The sequence below is a fragment of the Bubalus kerabau genome, chromosome 21 (assembly GCF_029407905.1).
Source record: "Bubalus kerabau isolate K-KA32 ecotype Philippines breed swamp buffalo chromosome 21, PCC_UOA_SB_1v2, whole genome shotgun sequence".
Classification (NCBI taxonomy): Eukaryota; Metazoa; Chordata; class Mammalia; order Artiodactyla; family Bovidae; genus Bubalus; species Bubalus kerabau.
In genome coordinates, this window is record NC_073644.1 from 24,925,684 (window position 1) to 24,942,940 (window position 17,257).

Here is a 17,257-nt window from a genome sequence, read left to right on the forward strand (position 1 = left end):
TTCCTTCATTTTCTTCTCTCAAGGAAAATATTTAAATTTGGAAAAGTTGTGTACTCTTTCCATAGTTAAGAGTAAGTCATTTAATAACTAACACTTAGCCAGAAATGACTAGAAGCTATGAGAGTGCTGTACGCTTATAATCTCTCTGTTGTTTTAGTCACTCAGGCATGCCCGACTCTTTGCAACCCCGTGGACTGTAGCCCTCCAGGCTCCTCTGTCTGTGGGATTTCCCAGGCAAGAATACTGGTGTAGTTTGCCATTTCCTTCTCCAGGGGATATTCCTGACCTAGAGATCAAACCCACATCTCCTGTAAGTCTTCTGCATTGTAGGCAGATTCTTTACTGCTGAGCTACCAGGAAAGCCCTATAATCTCACTTGCTTTAATATTTAGTGTTTTAGGAATGATCGCTTTTTTGTGATCACTTACCAATACTGTAATCATGCTGCCCTTCCATTTTATAATTTAGGTTACTGTTCTGTAAAAAACCCCTTCTTTAAATTGATTTTTAGCTCTATATGTCTGTAAGCTTTTAGAATGTCATGTCCTTCAGCCTTTTTATCTATGTGGCTGCCTCATGCAGCTTGCAGGATCTTGGTTCTCCAACCAGGGATTGAACCTGGGCCCTCAGCAGTGAAAGCAAGGAGTCCTAACCACAGGACTGCCAGGGAATTCCCTCCCTTCAGCTTTTAAATTTGTTTTGTATAGAATAAAAGGACAAGTTTTGCCAGTCCAAAATGAGTGGACAAGTGAATGACTGAATGAGTGACTAAATGAATGACTAAATAAGTAAATGAATAAATAGATAAATAATCCCACACAGTACATATGATGTATATAGACAAAAAATTGGAATATTTCTCTCAAATTTGAGTTTGCTGCTGTAATGAACTGCAACTCTTTGGTATTTCCCACTCCTTATTTTCTATTGCAAAAGCTGCTTACCCCCTCTGCCAATTGCCTACCTTCATTGTTGTCTTTTTAAAAAAATTTGTCTCTTTAAATAGTGTGACGTTTCTAGAGTTCAGAATTTTATAAAATTCAGTTGTTCATGTCTTTAAAATTTGCTAAATACTTTTATTATTTATTTTTAATATTTTATTTATTTAATATTTTATTATTTATTTTTAATATTATATATTTTTAAATATTTATTTATTTATTTGACTGCGCCAGGTCTTAGTTGCAGCATGTGGGATCGAGTTCCCCGACCAGGGATCAAACCCAGGCCTCCTGCACTGGGAGCAGGGAGCCTTAGCCACTGGACCACCAGGGAAGTCCCTGTTGCCCCTATTTTAAAGTAAATTTAATTTCTTAGACTGAGTGAGAAATGAGTGTGACATCATCTTTTGGCACTTTGATCCAGGGGCTCTTGGTAGTATCTTAAGACTCCCAGTCTCTGATTAGGTGTTTATCAGAATATTCTCAGTCTATATGAGTTTTTAATGGAGGTTAAAATGAATAAAACAATCCTTTCTGAGTCTGCTTAAGAGTTGTTTTTAATCCAATATTTTGAGCAGATTAATTTTTGAGTGATTCAAAACAGTAGCAAAAAGTATAAAATGAAAATTTTTCCTTATCTTCTCAGTTCTAACCTATCTGCCTACCTTCTGGATAGCCAACATAAGTGATTTGTTATATGATCCTGGGAAATATTGAAGGTGAGAGGAGAAGTGGACAACAGAGGTTCAGATGGTTGGATGGCATCACTGACTCAATGGACATGAGTTTGTGCAAACTCTGGGAGATGGTGAAGGACAGGGAAGCCTGGCGTGCTGCAGTCCATGGGGTGGGTTGCAAAGAGTCGGACATGACTGAGTGACTGAGAAACAACAGCAGTGTCTCATTACAGAGTTTCTTCATGCATATAAGCAATATATTTCTTATTTTACCCTTTTTACTCAAAAGGAAACATACTGTATATTCTGTTTTCACTTTGCTTAAAAAAAACTAATACTAGTTTTAATAATAGAGATTTTCCCATATTATTTAACTAAAGAACCTTTTCCTTTTTTCCAACTGCATAATATTCTGTCATGTAAAAATGTACTGAACAACTTAATCAGCTTTCTACTGATGTTCCCAATTTTTTTGCTCTTACAAACTGTGCTATAGGAATAACCAGATATATTTTTAAATATGATTTTTGATCTTACTGTTTTCTGTGAATATTTTCCCTCATTTACTCTTTTTTTTTTTTTTGAGTTTTTTTGATTTTGTTTTTGCCATGCAGAACTTTTTGATTTTATATAGTCAGCTTTGTCAATGTTTCTTCTGTGGCTTCTTTGGCATCATGGTAAGGAAAACCTTCCACACTTTGAGGTTAAAAAGAAGTTTCTGTTTTCTTCTAGTACTCACACTGCTTTATTTTCACATCTAAGTCTTTTATCCATTTAGAATTTTCCTGATATAAAGTGTGAATGTAACCTTTTATTTCCAGATGGCTGTCCAATAGCTACAGCACAATTTATTGAATAGTCCATCTTTCCCTGACCAATTTCAGATAACATCCTGTTCATATACTAAATTTTCATGTGTATTTGATTTATTTCTTGACTCCCTATTCTGTTTCTCTGGATTTGTCTGGCTATATATGTGTCAGGTTTTCTAATTGGCTTTTAATTAATTAAACAATATGTTTTTTCCTTTTGTTCAATGAATAATGTGCTCTGCTGTTGTGTTCAGTCGCTCAGTTGTATCCAATTCTTTGTAGCCCCATGGACTGTAGCCTGCCAGGCTCCTCTGTCCATGGATTTTTCCAGGCAAGAATACTAGAGTGGGTTAGCAGTTCCTTCTCCAGGGGATCTTCCCGATCCAGGGATCGAACCTGCATCCCTTGCATCAGTAGGTGGATTCTTTACCACTAGTGCCACCTGAAATAAGATTTTTTTCTTTTGTTCAATGAATAATATGGACAGTAAACATCTTGTGCTTTGGGTGGTGTATTTCGATTCTCCAGAATAGACCATGAATAAAGTCAGAGGGTAGATCTGCCCATGCTTAGTTGTCCAGTTCTTTTGCTTTCATCCTGCAGGCCAATGTTTTCTTAGATGTGTTGATGCGATGCTTAAAACATTTATTTTATTAGTCATAATGGCTTCTTAATAATAGCTGTATGATTTGGACATGAAATAGATCATGTAAATAATCAAAGATAAAAAGAGGACTTGCTCTTGCCTAGCTCTACAACAAAGGAAAAATCAGAAATATGTGAATAATCACTTAGTACTCATACAGTAATTTTTCTTAAAATGTATTGTTTCAGTTATTTCTTGCCGTAACTTGGTAGATGCTGTTGTTGCATTTTATGGATGAACAAACCCAAGGCACAGATTAGTCAGATGAGCTCAGATTCATACAGGGAGTGGTGGAGCCTGGATTTGAGTTTAGGTAGAGCTTTTTCTTTGTTTTGCTTTTGAGATAACTAGATGCACAGGAAGCTGCAAAATCATACAGAGAGGACCTGTGTACCTTTTACCCAGTTCCCTCCAATGATTACATAAGATGTAACATAACCACTGGGGAAGCTAGATACATATATTATGTTTTACATATATATATTTTTGAAACAAATTGAAGGTTTGTGACAACCTTAAATTGAGCAGGTCTATTGGTGCCATTTTCCCAACAGCATTTGCTCACTTGGTGTCTTTGCATCACATTTTGGTAATTCTTGCAATACTTCAAACTTTTCAGTATTACTGTATTTTTTGTGGTGATCTGTGATCAGTGATCTTGATGTTACTGTGGCAAAAAAATGCTACAACTCGTTGAAGGTTCAGATGATGTTTAGCATTATTAAGCAATAAAGTATTTTTTAAATTGAAGTATAGTTGATTTACAATGTGTTAGTTTCTGCTATACAGCAAAGTGATTCAGTTATACATATATACACATATTCTTTTTCATATTCTTTTCTCTTATGGTTTATTATAGAATGTTGAATATAGTTCCCCATGCTATACTATAGTACCTTGTTGTTTATATATTTTATACATAATAGTTTGTATCTGCTAATCCCAAACTCCTAATTTATGTCCACCCCACCCTCTTTCCCCTTTGGTAGCCATAAGCTTGCTTTCTATGTCTGTGAGTCTGTTTCTGTTTCATAAATAAGTTCATTTGTGTCATATTTTAGATTCTATATATGTGACATCATATGGTATTTGTCTTTGACTTACTTCACTTGGTATGATAATCTCCAGGAATATCCATGTTGCTGCAAATGGCATTATTTCATTCCTTTTTTTTGGCCAAGTAATATTCTATTGTATATATGTACCGTATGCTTGTCCACTCATCTGTTGATGGATATTTAGACTATCTCCATGTCTTGGCTGTTGTGAATAGTGCTCCTATGAATGTTGGGGTGATGCATCTTTTTAAATTATAGTTATCTTTGGATATATGCCCAGGAGTAGATTTGCTGGATCATATCGAAACTTTTATTCTCCATTTTTTAAGGAAGCTCCATACAGGCTATACCAGTTTACATTCCCACCAACAGTGCTGGAGGAGTCCTTTTTTCTATGCCCTCTCCAACATGTGTTATTTGTAAACTTTTTAATGATAGCTATTCTGACTGGTATGAGATGGTACCTTATTGTAGTTTTGATATGCATTTCTCTAATAATTAGCAAAGTTGAGTATTTTTTGTAGAAAACCATCTGTCTTCTTTGGAGAAATGTCTGCTTAGGTTTTCTGCCCATTTTTTGATGGATTTTTTGTTTTTTTATTATTGAGTTGTATGAGCTGTTTGTATATTTTGGAAATTTGGTGTTTTATTATTGAGTTGTATGAGCTGTTTGTATATTTTGAAAAGTGAGCCCTTGTCAGTATCATTGGTTGAAAATATTTTCTCCTAGTTTATAGGTTGTTTTGTGTTTTGTCTATGGTTTCCTTTGTTGTGCAAAAGCTTATAAGTTTGATTAGGTACCATTGTTTATTTTTGCTTTTAGTTCTATTATTTTGAGAGACTGACCTAAAAAAACATTGGTTCGATTTATGTCAAAGAATGTTTTGCCCGTATTCTCATCTAGGAGTTGTACAGTGTCATGTCTCATATTTAAGTCTTTAAGCCATTTTGAGTTTATTTTTGTGAATGCTGTTAGGGTGTGTTCTGAATTCATTGATTTACATGTGGCTGTCCAGCTTTCTCAACATCAGTTGCTGAAGAGACTCTTTTCTTCATTGTATATTCTTGCCTTCTTTGAAGATTAATTGACCATAAATGTGTGGATTTATTTCTGAGCTATTTATTCTACTCCATTGATCCATATTTCTGTTTTTGTAAACAATAAAGTATTTTTAAATTAAGGTATACATTAAAGAATAATGCTATTGCACACTTAATAGACCACAGTATGGCATAAACACACCTTTTATATGTACTGGGAAACTAAAAATTTTGTGACTGTCTTTTTTGCCAGTATTTTATTGCAGTGATCTGATCTGAACCTGCATTATCTCTGAAGTATGCCTGTGAAAGGATTATGTAACCATGGTGGTGGTTTAGTCGCTAAGTCATGTCCAACTCTTATGACCCCATGGACTACAGCCCGCCAGGCTCCTCTGTCCATGGGATTCTCCAGGCAAGAATACCAGCGTGGGTTGCCATTTCCTTCTCCAGAGGATCTTTCCAACCCAGGGATCGAACCCGGGTCTTCTGCATTGCAGGCAGATTCTTTGCCGACTTAGCTATGAGGAAAGCCTCAAAAGCTAAGATTGATCGGAAATTGCAGAAACTACTGGTGGTTTTAGGTAACCGTAATACAGTATTAAAACTAGAAAACTGACAATGGTACAATGTGTGTGTACAGTTCTATAGCATTCTATAACAGGTATAGATTTGTGTAACCAGCACTACAGTTAAGATACAGAACTATTACTTTGCCATAAAGACTTCCCTCATACTGTCCCTTTACAGGGAAGATCCCCTGGAGAAGGAAATGGCAACCCACTCCAGTATTCTTGTCTGGAAAATCCCATGGACAGAGGAGCCTGGCTGGCTACAGTCTGTGGGGTAGCATTCCTTTAGAGTCACACCCACCCCAACCCTAACCCTGGTAACTGCTAGTCTGTTCTTCGTATTTTTAATTTTGTAATTTTGAGAGTGTTATATAAGTGGAAAGATACAGTATGTGGACTTCTGAGGACATTTTTTTCACCCAGCATCATGATCTTGAGTGCCATCCAAATTGTATGCAGTTTTGGTCATCGTTTTTATCCACTCTGCCAATCTCTATTTAAGTGGTGAATTTAGACTTTTCATTAATGTAATTGTTGATATGTTAGAGCTTAAGCATTCCATTTACTTCTCATTTTCTGTTTGTTCTCTGTTTCTCTGTTTTGCTTTCTGTTCTGTTTTGCTTTGGGTTACTAAAACATTCTTTGGAATTCCATTTTAATTTATCTATGGTATTTTGAGTGTATGTGTTGGTATAGCTTTCTGAGTGCTTGCTCTAGGCTTTATATTACATATACGTAACCTATCATGATCTACTCTTACTGGTCTTTGTAGTTTGAAACCTTACCTCCTCCATTATAATGTAATTGTCAACTATTTCCTCTACTTACATTAAGAACCACATCAAATAATAATTTTTTTGCTTTGACCATTAAACGCAACTTAGAAATCTCAAGAGGTGAAGGCACATCTATTGTATTTACCTAAGTTTTTATACTTTTTTGTTCTTCCTTCCTGATGGTCCAAGTTTCCTTCCTTTTTCATTTCCTTTCTGATTTTAAGAACTTTTTTTAGCCATTCTTTAGGGTCGGCCTGCTGGCAAAATTATCTTACTTTTCTTTCATCTGAGAATGTCTGATTTTCCCTTTATCCTTGAAGGATATTTTCATGGATATAGAATTCTTTTCTTTCACTACTTCAAAACTATTTAGCATCTTTTTATGTGTGTGTGTGTGTGTGTGTGTGTGTGTGTATATATATATATATATATATAATGGCCCAGGATTTTAGCGGTACTTAGCAGAAAGAATAGGGAGAGGTACATTTATGCCATCTTGTCCACAACCAGAAACCCATGGGACAGTTTTTAGTATTTAATATTGTTTGTATTTGAATTTCAAAAATTAAGACTCCAGGAGTTACCCAACATGTAGTTGATTTTTTTTAAGTATTCTAGAATTATTGTCAGTGATCCTAAAGTTGTATCTCCTGAAGCCACCAGAAAATGATGTTGAGAACAAAGCTTAAGATATTGGATGCAAACTCTAGATGCATTTCTAGGAAGTGTAAAATAATTTATTTACCAACAGAAAAAGACACTAGAGTACAAATAAAAATGCCAGCAGAATATGTCCAGTGTTCGTCGCTTATTCTCTTTTGGACTGAGTACTTTCTGGGAGCTTAATGAAATAGCCCTTTGTGAAAGGAAAGCACTCCTTTCCAAAATTACACGTGCAGGGTTTTAGTGAGACACACAGTCATTAGTGTTGATTGCAGTTATGTAACTCATATTACCCAGGGTATTTAGCTTGCTTTGTTAGTGTCTAATCTAGTGCCAGACTCCCCAACGTCCCTGAACTTGGCAAGGCCACAGTAAGATGAAATGCATTGCTGTTTCTTAAAAAAAAAATGCAGTCCAAGCTGTTCTCTAAGTTTTAAGCTTAGATTTAATCAAGTACAGCCAAAATTATTCCACCCAGGAGCTATTATCACATTCTTCCTTTTGAAAGCATCTGAAACCACGGAATTGTTGGCAGTCGCAGCCAATCCTTTAGAAACAAAAAATTCTTATAGCCTCCCAATTCGTAACTCCCAACTTCCTTTTCCTGTTTAACGTCTTTATGGAGTTATTTAGGAAAAAATAAAAAGATTTAAGTTTTAATTTGTAAACCTTCAATTTAATGCAAAGTAACTTTCTGCTAAGGAAAAGGATACTGAATCCGCAAGATACAGTAATTGGAAAACTGGCTTATAAAGGATTAATACAGATTTCTCTCTCTATCCCTCTGTCTCTTTAGTTAGAAAAAGAAAACATAAGAATGAAACCCCAAGACATAATGGTCGAATAAAGAGAATAAAGAATAAAGAGGTCGCTGCCTCTTTAAGAGCTGACTTTAAGAGCTATCAATTTTTATATATTTAAATGTTTTTTGAGTTGAAAACTAAGCCATAACCCCCCTCCCCCATCCATGTCTCTTTCTTCAGTTTTTTAGAAATATATATTTCCATGAAAAAGGAAACACTTAAAGATGTATATGTTCTAAAATAAAAAAAATGTATATGTTCTACTTAAACCTTGTCGGAACTATAGGTGGTGGTGTTTGAGATCTTTTTCTGTTTTATAGCCACCTGCAGCCTAGTAAATAGATACTTTTTACTTAGTTGGACAGTTCCTATTAGGGAAGACGTTTCAGAGCTGATCATGAGTGGTGCAGGATGTGCTTATTCCAAACAAAGTTGAGAAATACATAGAAACGTGCTTTTGGCTCCATCTTACATCAGTACCCTTTCTCTTCCCTGAGTTCACCATTTCTACCTGTCCTGAGGCCTGGGTCTACTTTCACATGGTAGTCAACAGAGTTTTGCTAACATTGGCTTAAGGTATATATACAAAATGATTTAAGTAGGGTATGAGTCCTCCCAATCTTTTTTGCTTCTTAAACAGAGTCTTTGGAAGATAAAAAGATGCTTTTCCTCTTTGACTCTGCCTGCCTGAGGCTGATGGAAAGAGTTAGTTAGCATGCCATGTTGAAGGAGTGTGGACTCCTGGTTTGTGCTTGTTTGATATACACGTTAGACATTTTATGAATTATGGAAGCAATCCTGGGAGGAGAAGGACTATGACCTGAACAAATCACTGGAGTGCAGCCATCCAGGGCTCTCAAGGGAAACGCTTAAGCTAAAGGCCTTCCCTAGTGGGGCCATCAATCCAAATCAAGCAGTAAATTGCAGGTGGCCATCTGCTTGCTTAATCATGGGCTTCTTTTTTCCTTTGGGTGGGTTATCATTGTCTGGTCTGACCACTTTTACTAATTAGCTGAAGCTTGATCATTAGGTGAACCACAGGTTCCTTTTATCCTGAATGGAATATGGGCTTAATTATTCTTCCATTTGGTTTAACCATTTGAGGGAAAATGTTAAAAAACTGTTGTTACTCTAAAGTTTACAAAGACCGGTTATTTAGAATCTGGGTTGATAGTTCACTTTTGCTGAGTCCATTTGAATACTCCCAAATGAATTGCTTTATTCCTTTTCTCAGCTTGGCAGTAAAATGGTTGTGTTTACATTTTTTTTTTAGAGCTAGATAGTATTCTTTGATGTTTATTAAGTTTATTAAATAATGCATGTGTATCACAATGGATCTAGTTATATGGTATAAAGGCAAAATTTAGATAACTGGTGAAGAGTTTGATTTTCACCCTTTTACTATATTTATACAAATATGAGTATAAGATGAACTCAGAATTTAAATGTAACAGATGAAGCTCTAGGGGAATGTTTCTAGAATGTGTTGGGATGGAATATGGGAGTGAAGAAGGGGAGCTTCGAAGGCAAGGTGGAAAACCTGGAAGCTTAAAGTCAGATTTGAGCTACATTAAAAGTTGAAATTTCTGAAGACGGTAACCAGTTTGGGAAACTGTTTATAGTTTTCAAAACAATTGAAGGTTAACTTCACTAAGCATAGAGTTTTCAAGGTCTATCCATATTGTAGTATATGTTATGCCATTTAGGAAAGGAATTCTAGGGTCATGGGGACCTGGAATTATTCTAGAATGAGGATGCCTTGTGTGAAGGTAAGTGGAGAGGAGGACCAGAGTCGGGGCTCAGGGCATGATACGGTGCATCAGGAAGGGCATTGTATTACTTATTGAAGCAAGTAACGAGAAATGTTGAGCTGCATAACAATAGAGGGAAGGTTGAATGTCTCCCCTTAATAAGAAGCTGTAAGCCACTGAAAAGTTTAATCTTGGACGCTATATAGCAACATGGAAAATATTTATTGTGTATAAAATCCAATGTGATGTGTTCAGACTGTAAAATTGAATGGACGCTATGACTTTAACTACATGAAACATCAAGAATATCCATTCTAGGAATTTATCCCATGAATATACTTTCATATCTACATGAAGTTGATACCAAAATGTTTGTTGTGGCAGTTTGTAGTAACAAAAAAAAAATGCAAACAAGTGACTTGGTATTTTATAGGGACTAGGTAAATAAATTATGCTACATCCATACACTGAAGTAACATGCAGTCATTAAAAGAATGAGACAGCTTTAAATACCAATATGAATGCATCTCCAAGAAATATTTTAGGTAAAAAAAAAAGCAAGGTGTCAGGGTTATGTGTGATGATTTTTCTTCATTTTTCCTAACATTCTTTAGTGCTTTTGTAACTTAAAAAGGAAGACTGAGGAAAATGAATGCCTAAGCAGCACTGCGGGGAGGTTTCATAATCCCTAACCACCTCTTCTTATGTTATTGAATTCTGGCACTCCTTAAATTTCACCACACTTGTTCATATCACAAGAGTTCATTGTCCCTGTTATGTTCAGAGGCCGAGTGCTATGATTTGGCTTCTATGAATACAGTCATTTAAACATTGACCATGTCTGTACATTATCAAATGATGAAAAATATGGTTTCTGAACCTCATTATTGGATTGCATGATATAGCTAGACTCAAGAGAGAAGACTGAATTGTAGTGAAATCTCTGGCTTTGGCTAAGATTTCCCAAATGATTCATTTCTGTTAATGATTTCTGGCACAGTCTTATAAAAAAAAATAAGGCACCTGGATGCTTTTTTTGGCTTTTCTAACTGAGCCTTAGCTTACAGTGTTTTACCTATTGATATTATTCTCCCTTTTATACCAACCTTTCTGACTCTTGATGACTATTTGGTCCTAATAGAAAAATTAAGGCAGATGATTCCTAAAACAAAAGGATCTGGGATTATTCTGAAAATCCTGGGATATTGAGGTGATAAAATCAATTGAATCTTCTGAGTTTCTTCATTCTCTGTGTTCTGCAAGATTCAGCAGACTCATAAATCCATTGGTCTGCTTGGCTATGTAGGGCATTTCAAGGGCTCAGCTTGTACCATTTCTTATTAGTAGCACCTATGGAAGTACCAAATTATTAGTCCATGTTAGATATCCAGTTTGAATTTCTCCTAGTTCTTGCATTTCAGTGTTTTTTATTTTTTCCAAATTCTTGATAATAATTACATAAATTACTTTTTATGCACAGATGAAAAGGAAATGATCTTAGATTGATTAAATTTTATTCCAGGCCCAGACAAATTGTTTATGATTATAGCTTCCTTAATTGGCACATAAACTAACTTTCAACTGTGGCTTATCTCTTAAAAGATATGATTCATTAAAATTGGAGAAATTCCCTTGATTTATGCATCCAGGTTTCATGTGCTTTTTGCCGATGCTTCATTCAAATTAGCAAGTAATCAAATTGCTAACTTATGCTTACTAATTAGAACGGTGTTCTAATTAGTTTGGGATGGCAGCTCCTTCATATGAATCCAGATAATAAACTGGAAAAAGGGTGTTATATTTTTGAATTGAAATGTTGTCTCAGACCAGAATTCTGTTGCCTTTTTTACCTTCTATTTTTTGAATTTGAAATCTTTCTATTCTAGAAACAGTACATTCTGTATATTTATTTTGCAAACTTTGTCATTTTTCCCTTCCAGGAGGCTGTCTGATTGATAATGGAGAGAGTAAGACAATTTTATAAGCAGAGTTCCTGACTGGTTTGAAAATTATGCCTTTTCCCTTGTAAAATTTGGCAGGCAGCAGAGTATGGTGAGAAAACAACAGGGGTTTGAAGTTAGGCCAAGGTTGGAATGCTAATATACTAATTACTAGTTACTTACACACAAGTTACTGGATGTGTACATTGGCAAATTAAAGCTTCCTAACACACAATTGCTTCAAATATAGAGTAGGCTTATAATCTTTGTCATGCTAGGAAATTATGAGATATAATAAGAGAATACATGAAACTCTGGCATCTGCGATTTTCAAGTTGGCCTTCATTCAATAAATACAAACTACATTCTCAATATCTCTTAAAAATAAATCTTCTTGATGACTTCTTATTAATTTATTTCTTACTGCTCCACTGCTGCATGCAAGATCTTATTTCCCTACCCGGGGATCAAACCCATGCCCCCTGCAGTGGAAGTGGAGAGATTCTAAACACTGAACTGCCAGGGAATTCCACTTGATGACTTCTTAATAAAAGGCTACATCACAGAATAATTGATATTTTATCATCTAAAACCCTCTCTTATTCTGTATTTCTGCATATCTATTATATAATAATGATGATTAATGGTTATTTATGTAACCCTGAGTCTAGAGGATCCTCCCAAATTATTAAAATAGGGACTTCACATGATTTCCTCTTTAAGCATTTTCACTATATTCCAATTCCTTAAAAATAAGTAATCCAGTTGATTGGGTTTCCTTTTGGTTTCAGGCAAAAATTCCATGGTTTAATACTGCATATTTCAACAATAATAAATACATATTTGAAAACTATCTGTTGATTAGAATATAAACTTCCATAATTGTGCTGCTGCTGCTACTGCTGCTAAGTCACTTCAGTCGTGTCTGACTCTGTGCGACCCTATAGACAGCAGCCCACCAGGCTCCCCTGTCCCTGGGATTCTCCAGGCAAGAACACTGGAGTGGGTTGCCATTTCCTTCTCCAGTGTGTGAAAGTGAAAAGTGAAAGTGAAGTCGCTTAGTCGTGTCCAACTCTTCGCTAACCAGTGTATTGAAAAATACTAAGAATAATATAGTAATACCACCCATTATCCAGTACTTACTATATGCCAAAGTCTTGCATGTTTCTTTTTTTTTTTTTTTAATGTAATATTGTTTGCTTTTGAACTGTGGTGTTGGAGAAGACTCTTGAGAGTCCCTTGGACTGCAAGGAGATCCAACCAGTCCATCCTAAAGGAGATCAGTCCTGGGTGTTCATTGGAAGGACTGATGCTGAAGCTGAAACTCCAATACTTTGGCCACCTCATGTGAAGAGTTGACTCGTTGGAAAAGACCCTAATGCTGGGAGGAATTGGGGGCAGGAGGAGAAGGGGACAACAGAGGATGAGATGGCTGGATGGTATCACTGACTCGATGGACATGAGTTTGAGTAAACTCTGGGAGTTGGTGATGGACAGGGAGGCCTGGCATGCTGTGATTCATGCGGTTGCAAAGAGTCAGACACAACTCAGTGACTGAACTGAATTGATTGTTTATTTAACTTCAAAAACATTTCAGCATTCTAAACATACCAAAAAAATAAAAGTAAACAGAACGTTGCAGATCGTGTTTAGTGCAGAAGGTTCTTGAACTTTGACTGGTGCAGTGGCTCTTGGCTTTGCTGACAAGGAAGAGTTCTATGGTTTTTTTTTTTTTTTTTTAAATTTTATTTTATTTTTAAACTTAACATAACTGTATTAGATTTGCCAAATATCAAAATGAATCCGCCACAGGTATACATGTGTTCCCCATCCTGAACCCTCCTCCCTCCTCCCTCCCCATTCCATCCCTCTGGGTCGTCCCAGGTTTGTTTTTTAAAAAACAAAACAGTTTAAAACTACCGCACTTCAACTAAAAAGGATCCAGTACACTTCTCATGCCAGCTGACCCCATCCCCCCTTTGCCACAGCTAAGAATGGCAGTGGGATGCTATGTTGCTATATACAAACAACAGACAACCCGAAGCTGAATGGATGCCCACCGCCGTGTCCACAGGCCCAGCCCCGCAGCACATGCCCCGAGCTATGGCCCCTCCAGAAGGCATCGCCCCCACAGCCTCCACGCCAAGCAAGGAGCATCAAGAGTGTGTCTCGGTTGCTTTGTTCTTTTTACAAACTATAGATATGTACAGTTGAGAACTTGGGACTTCTAGCCAATGACCATAGAATTAACACACCACCTTACAGATTTAAAAAATGCCAGAAACATCTTTAAAAGCCTTGTCACACCAACAGCAAAGTGCACAGAGTGAGGAGAACACAAGACCCTTTTCGTTTTAAAAATGTTTGGAAATATGTACAGCTTTGATACAGTTTCCGGGTGATACAGTTTTCCATGGCCACTTCCTGTAAACCACTGACAATTGCTGGAGTGCTTTGAGAGACTGCCATATGATCATGATCCAATTGGGTAATTAAACCTAATGAGGGCAACAGACACATCTCGGGTGAGAGGTGTGTCAGTCAGGGCACTCCCTACCCTAAGGTATTCACAAGGAGACAGGTCAACAGTTTTTTAATTCATCCTCCTCCTCCCCTCCTCTTCCTCCTCCTCCTCTTTGTCTTCCTCTTCCACCTTTTTCCCGGCAACTTTAGCAGGACCCTTGGCGCCATCAAACTTCCCTCTTGACTTATGGTCTGCAACATCCTTCTCATACTTCTTCAGCTTTGCTGCCTTATTGATGTATGGCTGCTTCTCACTGTCGCTTAAATTATTCCACATCTCGCCCAGCTTCTTTGCCACATCTCTGATAGAGATGCCAGGGTGTGTAGACTTGATCTTGGGGTGGAATTCAGAGCAGAATAGGAGAAATCCAGACGGTAGTCTCTTGGGGCCCTTCGGGTCCTTCTTCTTGCCTCCCCTAGCTGGTCCGTAATCCTTCATTTCCTGATCACAGTGCATTTTATACGCCTTTGCCATTTCATCGAATTTAGACTTCTCTTTCCTGGACATGGTCTTCCACCTCTCAGAGCATTTCTTGGAAAATTCAGCAGAATTGACAGGGACTTCTGGGTTTTTCTTCTTATGTTCCTCTCTGCACATCTGCACAAAAAAGGCATAAGCACACATCTTGCCCTTTGGTTTCTTGGGATCACTTATAGCCATCTTGACTGTATTGTTTGCCAGTCTGGGCAGTGCCGTGCAGGGCAGGACACATGGCTCGGTACTCCACAGCCTCGCGCTAGCTGCCTCCATGAGAGCCCAAAGTTTTGCATGTTTCTTAATCTGATCTCAGCATCTAATCTTGGCATTAACTTGGACCACAAGAGATGTGTAGTATTGGACAATTTCACAGATCAAGAAAGTCGGAGAGGTTAAACAAATTGTTTAAGGTCACACAGGAAGTGAGTGGCAGAACAGACTTGAACCTACAGCTGTCTTACTGAGCCACTTTATTCCAAAGCTTGGGCTCTTAACCTCCATGGAACTCCAGACTGCCTTTTATAACTGGCTTCTCCTCTGTCTTTTTCTTATGCCTTGTGGTCAAGCCCCATTCTCTGAATGATTATGCATAGGAAAATGAATTGTGAAGAAATGAATTATTATGTGAAAGACCCTGATGCTGGGAAAGATTGAAGGCAGGAAGAGAAGGGGATGACAGAGGATGAGATGATTGGATGGCATCACCAACACAATGGACATGAGTTGAGTAAACTCTGGGAGCTGGCGATGGACAGGGAGGCCTGGTGTGCTGCTGTCCATGGGGCCACAGAGTCGGACATGACTGAGCGACTGAGCTGATTATGTGTTCTCATATGCAAGTCAAAAGGACTATTTCAGCAGGAGGGAAAATGTACTGGCAAGGAGCAACGCCATGCCACATCTCTGAGCTGATGGGTACAAAGGCCACACCATCTTTAACATTACTGTTGAAGACAAAGGTACTCAACAGTGTGGAAAGTCCACTGTGAGTCATTTCCCTTTGTTAAGGCCAGAATGTAGTAATGGAAAGGGTACTTTTCACACTCAGTAGAAAATAAAATCAAAGAATGGGAAGGCTTGCTGGTAATAACTGAAGAGAGATGACCTGGCCACGTGAGCCTGTGATGGAGAAGGAGTCTAATCTCTCAGTGGAGACACATTTAAAGTTGACAGCCATCTAGACTGTTGTACGTGTGGTATGTGCTTTTTTTCCTGGGCAAAGGGTCCGGCAGCACTGTCAAATTCTCTATGGTATTCATAATCAAAATACTGCTAAGAGTTAGCTCATCTAAATTTAGCCTTACAAAAGTAATTTTTAAAAAGATATAAAGATGGAATTGAACATACTTTCTGGGGATGTAATTATGTATGATTTTACATTCACCACTCCAGATAAAGAGCTAAATTAGGCAATATTGCCTAACGTTTAAGAGCAGTAAGTTTTGGAAATCAGTGAGTGGGTTTGAATCATTATCACTGTCCTAGCCATTTTTAACTTCTTAGGCTCAACTTCCTCATCTGTAAAGTGGGAATAGTAATATATGTATTTATTTATTTATTTTTTAATATATGTATTTAAAAGTGATATATATATGTGTGTATTTGTGTGTGTATATATATATATCAGTGAGTTGTTATGGGTATTACATGAGGAAATTTGGATTATCTATGCAAAGAAAAGTATAAATTATCTAAATAGAGCAAACAGGTTCTATATAGGTTCATAGATATTCAGTAAATGATTATAGTCAGAGCCCCACAGCTTTTATTTTAAAACTTAAAACAATTTAGTGAATCTAGGAGAAGGCAATGGCAACCCACTCCTGTACTCTTGCCTGGAAAATCCCATGGATGGAGGAGCCTGGTAGGCTGCAGTCTATGGGGTTGCGAAGAGTCGGACACGACTGAGTGACTTCACTTTCACTTTTCATTTTCATGCATTGGAGAAGGAAATGACAACCCACTCCAGTGTTCTTGCCTGGAGAATCCCAGGGACGGCGGAGCCTGGTGGGCTGCTGTCTATGGGGTCGCACAGAGTCGGACACGACTGAAGCGATTTAGCAGCAGCAGCAGCAGCAGCCAATGTCCAAAAGACAGAAAACAGAACAATAAGAGTAACTTAGTTTAAGTCAAGGGAAGTGAGTTTTCAGCAAAACTGAGACAGGAGGTGTGAGAGAAGGCAGCCAGGTTGTTGTGCTTGAAGCAAATCTCCAGGTTACCATGGGAAGGCTGGGTGGAGGATTTAGGAGTCATCTGATTGAGCAGTTGCTGGAAATATGTGATGCAGCTTTGCAGTTACTTCAGATGCAAGAGTGGGTCGCACAGCACAGTAACCATGTTCAGCTGCTTCAGGGTTTAATTATGTAGACAACTTCTCGAGGAGATATCCCAACTGCTTGCAAAGCCTTGCCTCATTTATTATAGTCATGAAGACACACGAATCCTCATGTTGAAAAATATATTAGTTTATAATTGGGAGGTGGGGTGGGCGATGGAAATGAAGGCCTTGGTAGCTGAAAATGCTCCAGAGGTTCCATTGCTCTTGCAACAGTTTTAAGACAGGCAGGCGCAATCCT

The 17,257-nt window shown here is 37.5% G+C and overlaps 1 pseudogene; it reads right to left on the bottom strand.

Moving 5' to 3' along the window:
- Nucleotides 1-14,262: 14,262 nt before the first annotated feature.
- LOC129635739 (high mobility group protein B3-like) lies at nt 14,263-15,236 on the bottom strand (annotated as a pseudogene).
- Nucleotides 15,237-17,257: the final 2,021 nt, after the last annotated feature.